At 41.8% G+C, this 15,630-nt stretch overlaps 1 long non-coding RNA gene across 1 annotated transcript; it reads right to left on the reverse strand.

The window, feature by feature from the left end:
• Positions 1-641: 641 nt before the first annotated feature.
• LOC135241386 (uncharacterized) lies at positions 642-4,956 on the reverse strand. The gene is made up of 2 exons (XR_010325984.1): positions 4,552-4,956; positions 642-2,206 (listed from the first exon to the last, which is right to left on the reverse strand). It is a non-coding gene; the product is annotated as an uncharacterized LOC135241386 (long non-coding RNA).
• Between the last annotated feature and the right edge of the window lie 10,674 nt (positions 4,957-15,630).

The following is a 15,630-nucleotide window of genomic DNA, read 5'->3' on the forward strand; positions in this document are numbered from 1 at the left end:
AAGTTGTTTTTTAATGTCATGTGAGTAGAATATTCTGTCTTTTAACCATAAATTCACTGATGTTCCCTTTAAGCCCACCTGTTCCCATTAAGCCCACTTTACTGTGTTTCAATGGGGATTTTCTCCCTTTTGACCTTTGAGCCATTTTCCTCCCTAATTTTGATCTCACCTGATGAATCAGCTCCATAATTCAGATAATTAATACCCATATTTAAATATCAGTGATATTGCATAGAATTAATTCTGGATAGGCCTGTGTTCTATCTTAACATTAGCAATAATTTTTTAATCTTTACTTTTCAGATGAGTTTTAGTTTAAGATGACTAAAACACAAAAGAACTACAGTTCATGCCCACGCATGATAGAAGCGCAAGTTCATCCTCTGCAAAGCAGGGCTGTAGGGACCTGGACCATTCTATTTGCGCAATCATGAGGTCATTGAAAATCTACAAAAATAAGATGAAAGCCATGAACGACTTGCTAAAGATTGAAGCAAACAAATAAAATAAAGCTTAGACCACCCTATAACCTGTTATGTTACACTACTAAGATGGAGCATGGAGCAAATGATAGCCTTACTAAAACGATACTATCACCTCAAAGAGCATAGGCCTACGTTTAGTCTAAGAGAAAGTAGAAATTGCAGAAATGTTGACATCTTTCTTGTTTATTTTGTTTAAGTTATAGGCTAATGATACATGAGCTTCAATATGTTATGACTGATGTCTCCTCATAATGAACTGTATGTTTTAATGTTACTCCACAATGAACTGAATGGTTTTAAAATGTGTTTTTACAATGTTTTCAAACTACTATCCTAAATGTGATTAACATTTGAAAAGTTATTGTTTAATTGTAAATCCTGAAATTGACTCATTTACTATCCTTAGAACATTAGTATTGAACTTGAAATTGTTTTTCATTCAGTCAGTCGGTCTTCAGAAATCTTCATAAAAACACCTGCACTTTCAACCAGCTGGCTGGACCAGAAATTTTGGCCAATTTCAAATGCTAACAGTACACCATAGGATAGAGATACAGACAAAATGACAACACATATTGAAAGATGAAGTATTGAAGAGCAATTTCCACTACAGTTTTGATTTTGTTCGTAAATAGATTTTTGGCTACATTCCAAAGAAGACATGTTGTAAGTTTAACTTATTCTGTGCTGACAACACAGCAAAAAGGCTGGTCATGCCTAGTTCAAATGCCATTTACAGGCCATAGGATAGGAGTGGAGACAAAATGAAAATAGCTATTGAGAGCTAAGAGATTACAGATTTGAATAGAACAAGTTTGTATTGTTAAGATTTTTTTAATATATATTTTTTTATCAACAAATCATTAAGTGGGCTTATTTGGAACACCCATGGGCTTAAAGGGTACGTTAGGTACCCATTAAGCCCATGCAAGACTTTTGACATATTTTGACCAATTAAACAATAAAAACATTAGAAATTGGTATAAATGAATTATTGACACTTCAAATGAGAGATTAGACTTTCATTATAACTAAAATGTTCTCACTTAAATTGGGGCAGTATACATGAAAAATGTCTGAAAAGCGGATTTGGTGGGCTTAATAGGGACGTTTACCCTAATGCATGCTGTTTATGATTGAGCTAATGTCATTGTCATGTTTGATCAGTATTGTTTACTATTGTTAAGGTTTGAACTGGTAAGGGAATGGCTGACTCATATTACACTCATACATGTTATGCAATTGTATCTATTAACTATAATGAACTGTCCACAGAGAGGAAAGTTCACCCTTTAGAGGAAGTGGAGAGGGTGGAGAGGGTGGACCAGTGTCACTGGTGTGTTCTGAGTCACCCCCCATGATTTCCATATGGTAATATAAGGTGTTAATCACACCCTGGTTTCTGGTTTACACCAGCATACACTGTTCAGATGGGGAACATTTGTTTACCTACTACTGATGCCAGTATTCTTGGAAACTGTCTTCTACTCTGAATCATATGTGATCTATATGGAGATCTGCTTGACACATTCCACGTGTCCTCTGTTGTCAATGCTTCATTGTCTTTCCATCTGTCTGATGTCATTTGGTGAATCCAACTGCAACTGCTTGTATCGTCCTTGACACATTGTGTGTCGTTTATGAATATGACAGGAACATCCCACTTAGTGCTGACCCCCAGTTCCAGAATACCGGGAGCCTCGTCCTCATCTCAATTAGTTCTGTAAGGGAGAGAAAGACCAAGTGTGAGTGTATATCCTTATGCAGTTTTAATCATTTTTCACATTGACATTGGTATCAAGTTCAGCTTTGTTGTATAATCTCCATTGGTCCCAATGATACCAGAAATATTGTATTGCCCTACCCTGCTTTTGTATCACCAATTTCAAATTTGTTTCACCAGGTTTGTTTATAACTTCATATGAACCTTCTCAGTTTGCTTCCCAGCCTCCCCCTTTTAAATTTTTATTATTATTATTTTTTTAAGCATCCCCGATTTGGAAAGTCACTCTGTATGTGGGGTTGGACTGTGAAAGGGATTCTCAGAGCCTTTCTGGCTGCTCTGCTCAGCATGTGCCTTAATCATAGACAATAGGTCTGTGTATGTAAGAGTGCCTTCAGTCTGAGGCTGCTGTGCACGCAGCTGTTTTGGCCCTTTTCCTTCCATCCCTCCTCCTTTTGACCAGCACTGTCGCTTGGAATGGCCAATGCGCTTGCAATTGGCACACACACGGGGGCTTCTACACTCATTCTGAATGTGGCCTGGCTTCCCACAGTTAAAACAATGAAATTTGGCCTGGCCCTTATTAGATGCTAGCAGAGCAACCCTTTTTCTAGAGCTCTGTTTAGGGCTCAGTGAAGTGAGTTGTGACTCATTCCACACAGTTAAACAGTCTTGGATATCCCTGCCTATGTACTGTCTGACTGGCTGTGCACCCAGTTCTCTATTCAATTGTAACAATAAATGTTGGCAAGTAGGAGAGACGAGATCTTTGTATTTATTAATTACCAAACTCCAGAACATTGGATCGTCACCTGTCAGTAGTGCTCTGTTCCCTCCACCTAGGTTTCGATTGTACACAATTACAAATGTTCTAAGAAAATCAGTGTGATGCTGCCCTTTCTTAGGTACAAACTCAAGAATTTCATTCATGTCAGCTACAACGCGAAAACCCACAGCCTCGCTCATTAGCCTTAACCTCGCATCATGATTAGGGAAAACAACAGGGTTTCCCTGACCCTGAATTCTAACAGAATAGTAACCGATGTAGGGAGCACAGATTGCAATAATTTACAACAGTCCTTGTCAGTTAGCTAGTGTATTCGCTGCAGCGTTTGCACCTTTTCAACAACCGCGGTCGGGTCACTAACTCCGTCCCATGTGGGAAGTTGTTGTTGCATTGTAGCCAACTCTGAAAGTGTAAGATTGCGATCCACCTGTTGATCCGCATATTCATATATGATAGCCCCATTGACAGGATTTTGTGTTCCGCTTGTACGAACTCTGCGTGTTATTATTGGTGCGATTTTAGTGTTTTTTGTCCCGACTGATTTAGTTGCTTTTTGTGATGTAGAACTTCTAGAAACCAACCTTCGGCAATTAGAAAGAAGTGAATTGGTAATAGATGCATTACATTCTGTCCCCCCAGTAGGCCTATGAAACCCCGGCTCCTCATCTAAAATTTCATTATCACTTCTTTCATCATCCACATCTAACAAAGGAGCTGTTTGGCAGTTTGTCTGTCTGACTTCCCATTCGTCATCATCAGAACTGTATACTGACTCACTCTGCTCCTCTAATGTCCTTAAAATCACTGCCACTCGCCATTTCATTATGGTATTTGCAAGTTTTTGCTTTGCCATTTTTTCTTTCAGCAACCTGAACTTTTGTACTATGGCCCTATCCTTGTTTTCTCCAGACACTTTAGATACGTCTTTAAATGGTATCTGCATGTCCCGTAGCGGTTCCTGCGTTTTAGCCAATGCTGCCGCAGTAGTAGGCCTACTCAGTATCTCCCTTGTCTGACAAATTTCCTTACTAAAAGTGTGCTGTGGCCTGTGCCATGCGTTCTGCAACAGATTCCTCCAACGCCCTTGCATTTATTTCCAGTTTGTTCTTCAAACTTTCAATTTCACATCGCAATTTAGGAATCTGTGCAACTTTATCTTTCAGTGACTTAATTGTTTGGACCATAGCCATCACGCATTAGCCTGTCTCCTTTTCTTATTTTTCTCATTTTCATTGCGCTCTTCACAAGCAGTCTGAAGATATTCAACAACATCCACTTCCTGTGGTACGCTATAAGAATCCTCCTTATAATGTTTGGCCAACCACCTAGCGGCCCGCGATTTCCAACCATTCACTGCCATTCCTAAACTCCTGTACAATGGACAAACAAACTTTTGGTACTTGAAATTGTCCATGGTCTGTGTAACTTTATACAAGCCCCTATCTAGAACACTGTACACATGTACAATCAATTCTGGCCACTTGTATTTTAAAACATTACACAATTTTCGTAACTATTCCTCTACAATATTACATACATAAATATTTTATACTCACAAATGTACGTGGTCCGTTCCGTGCCTTCAAGTCCGTTTTTCCTTCAGCGTTGGCAAATGGCTTCCAAAACTGTCCTCCTCTTGCTGTAATCCTTTCTTGAATTCAGCGTCAACGTAAAAAAGAAAGTCTCGTAGGCCAGTGTCACACGCGAATGTCAGCCTCCCCAGTTTTTTTTTTTTTTTTGAAAAACGCAACAAGAACGACGGATTTGGGCTGGCTCGCTAATAATGTGGAATTTTTAAGAGTTCAATTTATTCCGCCGTACTTTTGTAAGTAGAAAAATAAATGCAGGCATGTCTTCGTTTCAAAATAGGTAGTTTAATGTAGCAAAGGAACTAGTGGGTCTGTTACCCAAGTACAGATAAACAAAGAACCAACAAATGACAGAGACAGTGAATACTTATACTCTGTTCCTTCAAGGAAACAAAGGGCCAAATCGTTAAGTATTCACTGTCTCCATCACTTGTTGGTTCTTTGTTTATCTGTACGTGGGTAACAGACCAATGGACAGACAGGAGACGTGTTCGGGAAGCGCAGGTGCGAAAAGGGGGAGGTGCCAGGCGTCCTGAGGTAGCAGAACGGAGGGATCTGGCTGGCATGTAGGGTTTGAATATCTTGTGGAGGTATGCTGGGGCTGATCCCTTGACTGCCTGGTATTCTAGGACCAATGTTTTAAATTTGATGCGAGCTATAACAGGCAGCCAGTGGAGGGTAGTGAGCAGGGGAGTGACGTGGGAGTGTTTGGGGAGGTTGAAGACCAGACGAGCTGCAGCATTCTGAATGAGTTGCAGGGGTCTGATGGCAGATGCCGGTAGTCCAGCCAGAAGAGAGTTGTAGTAGTCCAGGCGGGATAGTACCATTGCTTGGACCAGGAGCTGGGTTGAGTAGGTGGTGAGAAAGGGGCGGATTCTGCGGATGTTATTTCCGCCAGGTGCAGCACGGCGAGCACAATGGCTGGCTCTGCAGGTAAATGTTTTGATGTGGTCTCTCACTACTTGTCTCTTGGCTGCCTTTTCATTTGAGTTGCGAGCACCACCGTGGTTTTCAGGCATTGTCACCCCATTCTGCATCCAGTATTTGGCAATGTTGCAGAGGCAATCTTTTTTGATGCCTGGAAAAAAACTATAATTATTTATTAACACCCTGCCGCCTCTTGTAAAGCTCTTGGTTAGAGCAGCGAGCAATTAATGGATTGAAGGAAAATAATTGACATCTTTTTTGATAGCTTATTAATTGTTTAAAATTATTTAAAGTTTAAAATCCAAATGCCAAACATTTGCTTTTTTTCAGATTCTCAAACATTAACATTTGGAACGTTTCTTAGTTTTATATCAATTAAAAATTTATCTTTGGGTCTATGAACTTCAAACAAAATAAGCAATTTGAAAAAAACAATCCACAGATACATTGAAAATGAAAATTGTCAGTAGTGTGAAGGAAGAATTGGAATGTTATAATCAAGGTGGTGTGTTCTTAACAGACTGAAAGCCCAAAGCAATGTATAGAAATAAAAAGCAATCTGAAATGAAATTTAAACATGGATAAGAGGGGGACAATGTCCCCCAGTGCTCCAGCCAATCCATACCCCACAGAATAAAACCATTTAGCCAGCTTATTATCCACAACATAAACATAGACTTCACTCTAGTGTTTCTTTTGCGCCTCTACATCATGAAACCTATGCACTTGTTGTACGTCGCTCTGGATAAGAGCGTCTGCTAAATGCCTATAATGTAATAGACATTTAGCAATATTCAATACTTACAAAAAATGCTCATAAATGACGCTTTGCAGACAGGTATTTTTCCAGTCTCAGTCAGAACGAAGTACTTGACCGTCAGATCCCTTGTTTTCTGTTTTGGATTATCCACTTTAGATCTTCGCCGTTTAACTGGCATGATTTCCATGCAAGACAACAGAGTGGCATCCTGTTTTACTTTATCCGTTGTGGAATAAAGCACCCGGTTTATCTTGGTTAACCCCTCGGTAGACAGTGCAGATGCCTGACAAACTTTTCCTGAGTTGTGTTCACAAGCAATGGAGGGAACTTTTCCCTGACCACTATGACGCACTTTTTTCGCTACGTTACGTGACCGTGAAGCCACACTATACGCGGCCCCGCCGCCTCCATTCATTTTGAATGAGAGGTGGCGGCCAGACCCCGCAAGGCATGTTGGGATTGCCGGCGGCGCGGCGAGAGGCGGTGAGGCCGCGGGGGAGATGGCAAAAATTCAACTTTGACCCCCTCGCCGCGTCGCGGTAACCAATCTGATTTGATCTAATGATCCGTCAAGTAAATTGTCCCTATTTTTTTCCTCATTTTAATTCCACATTCTATCGTTCCACAACGGAGGACCTAACTCGTAATTTCCGTATCGGGTTTCCCAACTTAATAAAATCTCCTACAGAGACATTGATAAGAGGAACGCAGCGTGGAGAAAAGTCCCTGAAATTGTCGGTGGCTCTGCAACGGAGTTGCCGTCGCAGCGTATAGTGTGGCTTCAGCCTGATGCTGAAGCCACACAATACGCGGCGACGGCCGCCTGTCGACGCGCCGCGTGCCCACAATCGGCTGTTTGTGGGCGTGTCACCTATATTTGACAGACAGTTGTGTTCGTTAAATGTTGACCGGGTTTAATATCGTGTTTCATATTCATTGCCATGTCTGAATAAAAATCATTTTTCCAGTAACCTAGATCTGAAAGATGTTAGTCAGCTGCCTATCTAGGCTGTTTAATGTCTACAACCAACAACAAAAACATTGTCTGACGAATTAGCCAGATAATTCCTTCAAAGTTGTATCTGATTAGTTAGCTAGGTGGCTGGTAGAAACGAACAACTAGCAACTAATACATTAGGAAGATTTTTTTTGTTTGTTATTGTTTGTTGTTACTCACTATAGCTAGACATTAGTTAGCCTAGCTAGGCAGCTTATTAACATTTTCAGAGCTAGATTACTGCAAAAATGATTTTTATTCAGACTGGACAGTGATAGTAGCTAACGATGATAAATACATTGCAGAGCCACCGACAATTTCAGAGACTTTTCTCCACGCTTATCAGTGTCTCTGTAGGAGATTTTATTAAGTCGGGAAACCCGATGCGGAAATTACGAGTTAGGTCCTCCATTGTGGAACGATAGAATGTGGAACTAAAATTAGAAAAAAATAGGGACAATTTACTTGACGGGTCATTAGATCAAATCAGATTGGTTACCGCGACGCGAGGGGGTCAAAGTTGAATTTTTGCCATCTCTCCCGCGGCCTCGTCGCCTCTCGCCGCCTCTCGCCGCGCCGCCGGCAATCCCAACATGCCTTGCGGGGGCTGGCCGCCACCCCTCATTCAAAATGAATGGAGGCGGCGGGGCCGCGTATAGTGTGGCTTCAGCCTGAGGCGATAACACAACCGGCTCTTCAGTTTGGTCGAAATTATCCATCTTTGCAAAAGTTAGTTTGACTTTGAGCCAAAGTTGCACCGAAATTCACTTTCAGTCAGCACATCTCTGAGTCGCGGCCATATTGCGTCACCTGACCTGAATACTGCGCGCTGATTCGTTGAACGGATTTATCGGGATTTGTTCAAGAACAGCAATGGCGTTTGACGGTCTCTGCTGTAAACTTTCTATGCATTTTCAATGGACAATAACGGCGTATGTGACAAAACAGATTTAGGGTTCAGAATGGGCTATCTGTAAACAGTAACTCACGGCAGTCAGTTAATTTTTTTAAAGGATGGCGTTTATCGGTTTTTGCAAATGAACTCTTCATTTGTAGGTCCCTTTAGATAAAACCAGCTCCCCGGCTCCACAAGTCCGGTTCCTTTGTTGGAGCAATTTCCAAACAACTGACGGTACCACAAGCATCTGTACAAACAATTGTATGCAAATATTAAAATCTTGGGACCACACAGACACTGCATTGTTCAGGAAGGAGGCACAAATTAATTCTCAGGGCTGAACGACCTTTGGTCCGAAAGGTTCAACTGAACCCCAAGACAACAACAAGGAACAGGTGAAAGGAACTATTGGTCCATTATGGAAACATCTGAAGTGAGATCAGAACGAAAGGAAAAAGAAAGGGCCTGGTCACCCAATGATTTTGCTGAAGTTCTGGTATTTGGGGTTCCTATTAAACCTACCGAAACATATGCATAAGCGGTAGCAGAAACGTAATCTGGAACGTGCTATGCTCGTTCTGCAGCTACAGTCCTGATCTTATGCCTCTAGTGATGAATCTGACCCTGATACTCCAATAAAATCAAAGGAAAAAAAGAAAAAGGGTGAAATGTCACTCACTGAGTTGCAGAACATCATTGTGAGAATGCAGGTTTCCAACACTTTATTAAGGCTGATCACAGTCCTACACATGCCTCACTTGTTTGGTCTTGGGTGTCCTGTCATGACGGCTGTGAACCCTGCTGTTTTCTCTCTCATCTATGCACAAACCCCGTTCCGGGTAAATTAATATTCCCATTTTCATGTTACAGGGCAGTGTGCAGTTTGCTTGGAAGAGGGCTGCAAAACGGGTGTGAGTAGAATCATACTGGCTAAATGTGACAAGACTTTATGGCAGAAAAAAAATAAAATCCCAGAATGCTCTGTGGGAAACCTAAAGCCAGATGCGCCCTGTATGATGAGTAATGGAAGCCTTGTCCTACGGACTGAGCAGCCCCTTCATTTCGAAGATACAGATGTTGGGAAGACATTCCGCACGGACAACATGCGTGAGTATTCCAGCCCTGCTCCAGTTTGAGTGCGGTTGTTGTGGTGAGTAGTGGGAACGAAGGTTCCGGATACCTTGCAGATGATTACATGTAAAAACCAAAACCGAAGCCAAAATCTGCTTGAAATTCCTTCATTTCACCTACAATGTATGTGTCTAGGACTGGACACAATAGAAATGCAGTTTGCACAGCTATCAAACTTCCCTCTGTGTAGTTTTGTGATCATATGCAATCGTATGTAAGTTGTGTGTAATCATAACCTCTTTCTGCAGCTTGCGCTGATCTTGATCTGCCTCCCAGTCTCAACCTGTCTGTTGGTAAGTGCTTTCTGTGAGATGGAATGAAGAAATGACCCCAAACACATGTCCGATGGATCAGAAACACTCTTCAGGAGGCAGGTGTGGATACTGTATGTTAGTGACTACTGTCTGAAGACGAATTAAAGCACAGAACTACAGAGGCTACACTTCACGATGCAAACCACTAGTTATCTGCAAAAACAGGATGGCCAGGCTACTGTTTGCTGAGAAGGATCTTAAACAGACCACAGAGTTCTGTAAAATGATTTTATGGACAAATGAGACCAAGATTAACTTGTATCAGAGTGATGGCTCGAGCAAAGTGTGGAGGCCAGGAACTGGCCAAGATATAACCCCCCCCACCAATCTTATGGGGGTTATAGTGACTACGTAGTTTTCTTAAGTCACCGCTAGACTAGGAGGGTTTTCCACATGCATTTCGAGCAAATTCGCAGGCTGCGTTAGATGTAAATCTAATTTATTTTCTCAAAAATGATAAACCAAAACCAGGTGTACTATGGGTTCAAGTGCTGTTTGGGACAACCGGTTTTATTAATTAATTTTTTTTATTTTATTTGGCTTTGTACTCTTGTGACAAAGTATTAAACATGACTACTTTCATTTACATATTAATATGTCCTAAGCATTATGGTGCCCTGAAATTGGGGGACTACATGATGAAACCAAGATAAAAAAATAAAACCTGAGAATCTGCATTTAACCCTTGTGTATTGTCTGAATACAAATCTAAAATTTGTGATCAAACAATACACAAAAAATACATCTTTGTCTCAAACATTCTGGAGCTCACTGTATATTTGTGTGTGTTTGTGTGGTGATGCTGCTGCAATGGGAAGACTTGTTCTGAGTAGCCTCTATCAGAATGTAAAGCCATGGAACTTTTGGTTTTTACCCTCTTGGCTGCACAGGAGCACCGGACTTGAACCAGATTAATGCTACCGCCAACTCCACCACCACGCCTGCATCCGCCTGGCCACCCTGGAGTGAGTTCTGAGAAAAGGAATAGGCACTAGCAAAAAACTGCCTGCTGATCTTCTTTAGAACTCGAAGATTTCATCCATTCTTCTGTTTTTTTTCCTTCCAGAAATTGCTATAACTGTGTGTGGTTCAGGTAAGTTTCCTACTGCTACTGCATATCCAGCATTCAAACTTGCAACCTCCATATCTCTAGCAGGCTGTGAAGGACAAATGGGCAAAGGGAACATGCCTTTGTGCACTTATCAATAAATAATAAGAATCATAACCATGGGTTTACATTACAGTACATGTTGATTGTACCAAAGAGATTGGAGGCTTATTGGCTAATAGTACCATACCCGCATTTCCGCGTTTGTTATTGTACTAATATACAGTGCTTATGTTTCAGTGCTTAGTCCCATACTCACTGACTCACTGATATTGAACTCTGTAGTGTTGGCACCTCAATATCTGTAGCCTTTTGCAGTAGGTGATGTCACACTTCTGTCTTACTGATGCTCTCCACTTCTGTTAGTCACTCTACATAAGAGCTAGGGGTGCACCGATTGATCGGCTGTGGATCGGAACAGGCTGGAACACACGATTGTCCGGCTGGGTTTTTTTAATTTGGCCGATCTGTATTCCGGTTTTATGATGTAAGAAACATGAGCATGCGCTACCTGCAGCTTTCAAGAAGCTTACTAGAGAAATCGACTCTTCTGCCGCGACTGCCATCATCACGTGCTGGCGCAGATCACGGTGTGAAGCGTCAAAACGCACTCTTCTGGAAGCAGCTGAAAAGATTCGGCCACGCTGAATCAGAGCTCCTTCATCGTGTGCTATGACAACAGTAACAATAGGCCTAACGCTTCATTATTATAATAAACCATGAACAATCTTTTCTTTGTTAGCTTACCTGTTGAAAAAAAAAGTAAAAAAAAAAAAAACTTTCACCTATCGGAATCGGCTGATTTGGCTTTAAAAAATCGGCCACTGGAATCGGCCATAAGAATTCCTTTTCGGTGCACCCCTAATAAGAGCATCTGCTAAGAAACTGTAATGTAATAGCGCTGTACAGTGCCTGCATATTCACTCAGCAGATCAGTGGCCTGAGAGAATATACACTGCCTGGCCAAAAGAATAGTCACTGTTTGGATTGGACAGTTTTTTGGACAGTGCCCACTGTACAAGCCTCTGGAGGCAGTCTGGGGTTGCTTCAATTGGTCAGGTCTAGGCTCAGCAACGTTATGCGGCAATAAAATGAAGTCAGCTGAGTACCTGAATGTACTGAATGACCAGGTTATCCCATCAATGGATTTTTTCTTCCCCGATGACACGGGAATACTCCAGGACAACAATGCCAAGATTCATCGGGCTCAAATTGTGAAAGAGTGGTTCTGGGAGCATGAGGAATCATTTTCACACATGAATTGGCCACCACAGAGTCCTGACCTTAACCCCATTGAAAGTCTTTGGGTTGTGCTGGAGAAGACTTTACGGAGTGGTTCGACTCTCCTGTCATCAATACAAGCTAATGCAATTCTGGATGGAAATAGATGTGACGTTGCATAAGATTGTTGAAACAATGCCACGACGAATGCGCGCTGTAATCAAAGCAAAGACGGTCCAACGAAATATTAGAGTGTGTGACTTTTTTTTTGGCCAGACAGTGTACAGTGCTATCAGTGTGCAGTCCAAGGTGTCCATTAATTGATTGTTCTTCTCCTCATACAATAGTTGCTGTCATTGGTGTCATTGCCATCGTCATTTATCGAAGACGGTAAGTTGTTTCCAAAAAGAACATTTTCATAGGTCATGCAGAATTCATAGATGCACACAAAATGTAAACAGACATAAATTGTTTGTTTGGGGGGGGGGGGGGGGGCACAGAACCTGCAGAATCTACAATGCCTGGGGAAAAATGGGGCAATTAAATATAGTGGATATTTACAGGTAACTTGTGTGCGTAGATTAGGTGCACCATGCCTCTGGAATTCAATCCCAAGTGCAGCTACAATTGGTTCTTTTAAAACGTATCTTAAGACTTACCGTATTTTCCGCACTATAGGGCGCACTGGATTATAAGGCGCACTGTCAATGAATGGTCTATTTTCGAACTTTTTTCATATATAAAGCGCATTAAGCGAAACAAAACAGTCAGATAAGTCAGTCAGTCAAACTTTATTAAACACATTCACAATAACTCTCAACATTGTTCAAATGTTAATAAGCGTATTCACAATAACTCCCAACCTTGTTCAGTTGTAACACGTATTACATGTATTACTCCGCGGCGCTCCTGACTACGGTAGCCGTAATGCTGCAAGCGGTGCGGCTTTGTAGTTTACCAAAGTCGTACTAAAACATTTTGACAGAACGCTGTGAGCGCCGTGTACCACACAAAATCGCTCCGAGGTCAGTAAGCACAACCGGAATTAATCCATATATAAGGCGCTCCGAATTATAAGGCGCACTGTCGTTTTTTGAGAAAATTAAAGGCTTTTAAGTGCGCCTTATAGTCCGGAAAATACGGTACTTGTTCTCATTTGCCTATTCCTCTTAGTTTTGACTTCTTAGGTTATTTATTTATTATAATTTTTTTTTTTGTAAAGCGCCCTGGGATGTACGCATGAAGAGCGCTATATAAGATCTTATTGTATTGTATTGATGGTGTGTAACCAATGCTGTGTATGAATCCAGGGTGGGCAAGGAGGGAAATCTGTATCTGGATTATTTCATGTCAAATCCAGCTCAGCAGCTGAATTGGCTTTTGCATGTAATGACATGACTGCATGTTCTGATAAGCTTGCGCACAGCTGAAAACTGAGACAGGCTGCTGTTTCCTCTGCAAGCAAAACTGCATTGGTTTAAAGCAGGGGTGCACAACAAGGGCTGATCTGTTTCAAGATTTCTTACCAACTTCTGCTCTTAATTATTTGATTAGCTCACTCATGTCTTGATCTGGGACGGCACGGTGGTGCAGTGGGTAGCACTGTCACTAGAAGGTCCCGGGTTCGAATCTGGCCCGGTGCTTTTCTGTGGGGAGTTTGCATGTTCTCCCCGTGTCCGTGTGGGTTTCCTCCGGGCACTCCGGTGTCCTCCCACAGTCCAAAGACATGCAGGTAGGCTAATTGGAGACTCTAAATTGCCCATAGGTATGAGTGTGAGTGTGAGTGAATGTTGAGTGGATGGTGTGTGTGCCCTGCGATAGATTGGCTGTCTGTCCAGGGTGTATTCCTGCCTCTCGCCCAGTGCATGCTGGGATAGACTCCAGCACCCCCCGTAACCCTGACCAGGTTAAGTGGGTATAGATAGTGGATGGATGGATATCTTGACCTGACATTTGTATAAGCACCAGCTACAGTCACAGAGTGCAAGTGCATCCTAAAGATTTTACTGTGCTCAAGTATAGCAGTTTATCCAGTGATCCAAGAACTAAAACTAAGGGAATTGGTTTGAACAAAAATCAGCACACTGACCGACCCTCCAGGAGCAGAGATGTGCACCCCTGGTGTAACGGCTAATTAAAGCAGGGTAAATGGTGGAAGAGAAAGCCTGGAACAGAACTACTCATCCTTCACACAGACCAGCACAACTGGAGTATTTTATTTCCACGTGTGAAGAGGTTTAAACATTAAGGTGACCTCTTGTTGACAGTCAACAGGAAATATAATTTTGGCTCTTCCTCCTCAGGCATAAGAGGCGTCGGGAAGGACAGGACGGGGAGCGTCCCCCTGACAATAACGTGGAGATGGATCCTCTTAATAGAGACGATGAACACAGTTGAATGTTCCTAACGTAGTCCACATATTTTGCGGTTAGCCAGTACACCTATGACTTGAAATAACTAACAAAGATCTCCCTAATTTTAAGTACTAATTCTAAGTACTTTTAGTGGCCAGCTCATCTGAATACTTGATCTTTTCGGAGGAATTATTCTCGGCAACACCCCTGTACGAACCTGTCAGTCCCTGTCCATCTTCTGCTGTGGTCTGAAGATACATCTGTTCAGACAGTACCTGGGCTAACTGTCACCACTCTGCAGGGCACTACCAACCTAGGATCATTCTTAGCACTTGTACTTCTGCTTCGTTCCTATGGCACATTGCACATGTATCTCCTGTGTCACTGTCATGTTGCATCTACCTCTATCCAGCACTTATATTATGCTTGTGTCATGATCTTGATGTTGTAGCTTGTTGTCATGCCTCCTAGTTTGACTTAACATAACTCTCTGGCCTAGCCTATAAGCTGAGGGGAGATAGATTTAGGAAAAAAAAACCTTCTAACTCTCTCTTTCTTGTTTCTGCAAACTTGCGTACTGCACCTTTAAATTCTGCTGAGAGTGACCTGCTGAACTGCCGCAATTGTTTCTGTCTATTTCCCATCTTACAAATCGGTTTTGTGCACAAACACACGTTATGAATGTGAATTGTAATGCTATGAACTGAATACTGTGTCAGTGATGCCTAACAGTGCCTTCCTTTGACTTTATTTGGGCCACCCACCCAAATCGATGTCCCCCCAAAATATAGCCTACGTCATATTTTGTAACGTGATAGAGTGAGGAAATGAGATACTGCCAAATTAGCTATAGCTAGCCCCTTTTTTCATTGAAGTATTAACTTATATCACTACAACTTGATGCACATTGGAAAATTATTGCAGTAGCGTGGTATGCACTTTTGTACGTCGCTTCGGATAAAAGCGTCTGCCAAATGTAATGTAATGGAAAACAAGTTAAAGCAACATATGATGCTGGAGTAATTTGCTTGCTAGAGGTGGATTAGAGTATATCGCAATGTACAAACTAATTAGCTAGTGCCGTCCATCTGAAGGCATTGATAAACCTAACACTGTTAGTATGGTGCCTATATTGTCTAATATCCTCGTACTGGACGGACAGGGATGCATACAATTGGCATCAGTCGTCTTTTGTTTCCAAATCAAATATTTCAGTGCTGTTCATTTCTGTCATCTTTTCAAGCTAAATTTTTTTAAAGTACAAGAGAGTAAAAATCATGGGTTTCAGCTCCTCGGCCTTGTAGCACCTGTCACCTCATCACTGAAGCTGCGTGAC

This window comes from Anguilla rostrata, chromosome 15 (genome assembly GCF_018555375.3).
Source record: "Anguilla rostrata isolate EN2019 chromosome 15, ASM1855537v3, whole genome shotgun sequence".
Classification (NCBI taxonomy): domain Eukaryota; kingdom Metazoa; phylum Chordata; class Actinopteri; order Anguilliformes; family Anguillidae; genus Anguilla; species Anguilla rostrata.